We start from the raw sequence: 1421 nt of genomic DNA on the forward strand, positions 1-1421 counted from the left end.
AGTTCTCAGACCATGGTATCGGTCCCCGGTATCTGGGGACTTTTGACGAGTACCAGTACTTTAGAAAATGTGGTATCGAAGCCGATACCAGATACCGGTATCTATCGGTGCATCCCTAGCAGGTTACAATAATCTGTCACCATGTTTTCTACTTCTTCTACACCCAAAATAAAATATCATCACAAAATCCAACATGATGGAAAATAATGCAGCTGCAACAGACTTTAAAACTATTTATAACAGGGAGCAGCTGTTGGCTGTGATTCTATTTTTAACTTATTGCTTTTTCTTTTCTTTTTTTTTAGTTGTTTTCATTTTTTTACATTTACAGTCTGATGTGATACAGCACATGTGATTCTCTCAGTCAAAGTTACTGAAGCAGAGATTTTCAGTGTATGGAAGCATCACTGCTGAAGCTGAAGGATGATTATCAGACAGAAGAGCAGCTGAATGGAAACACATGAAAACCACTATTTGAAGACCTCAGTTTTTATTTGAAGTATTAAAACCATCAACAGTGCCACAAGCATGAAAACATGAAAACTATCAAAGCAATACAGACACAGAGGGAGCAGACTGAGAGAAGCTGCAGACTAAAGCCAGTATCAGAGTCCCAGTGAGTCAGCTCAGGACTGGGAACACTGGTCTGTCATCAGAGTCTCTGAGAGTGGAGTGTGGGAGCCCTGGGTGGCCTCACAGGTCACAGAGCCCACCTTCTCCCACTGGTCTGCAGGGAGCCTCAGGGTGCTGCTCCAGCTGTAGTGGCCGTCATTCTGCAGCGCCCCGGGGCTCCTGCTCTCCTCTCCACTGCTGCTTCTTCCATCCACCTTCCAGGACAGCCTCCAGTCTGAGGGGAAGCCCTTGTTGGCCACACACATGACTGTAGCCTTCCCCTGCTGCAGCTCCTCACTAGAGGGCGCCAGCACGGTCAGGGAGGGGGGGACTCGACCCACTGCAGAGAGAGAGAGAGAGATGTTAGAGAAACTGGGAGTTGAAACTGCTCTTCAGCTGTTTCACTTCCCTCTCCGAGCTTGGTAACCATGGTAACAGACAGGCTTCACTGCTGAACCATGGCAACAGACGAGTTTCAGTACCAAAGATAAAAATATTAAAGCGTTTCTTTGACTTCTGATGTCCTAGTCTGTAATCTGTGAACTATTACTTAGTTTTATAATTAGAATTAAAATAATCAGAAAATTAATTTGTCAAAATTTTATCGAACCTCTATATTTAAACCATTTATTATATAAAACGGGAAAAAACAAACTTATTTTTTGTACTTGGACATAATAAAAAATAAGTAAACGACACAAATCGACACGACTAATGACATAGCCGCCTTGTTCACCTGATCTGAACCCCATTGAAAACCTGTGGTCCATCATCAAATGTGAGATTTACAAGGAGAGAAAACAGTACAC

At 43.1% G+C, this 1421-nt stretch overlaps 1 pseudogene; it reads right to left on the reverse strand.

Annotated features, from left to right (window-relative positions):
• Window positions 1–626: 626 nt before the first annotated feature.
• On the reverse strand, window positions 627–1042 carry LOC146682437 (Ig kappa-b4 chain C region pseudogene; annotated as a pseudogene).
• Between the last annotated feature and the right edge of the window lie 379 nt (window positions 1043–1421).

The sequence above is a fragment of the Copadichromis virginalis genome, linkage group LG22 (assembly GCF_057382275.1).
Source record: "Copadichromis virginalis isolate Kocher_CV1m ecotype Utaka linkage group LG22, C_Virginalis_male_GT1.1, whole genome shotgun sequence".
In the NCBI taxonomy this organism is placed as follows: Eukaryota; Metazoa; Chordata; class Actinopteri; order Cichliformes; family Cichlidae; genus Copadichromis; species Copadichromis virginalis.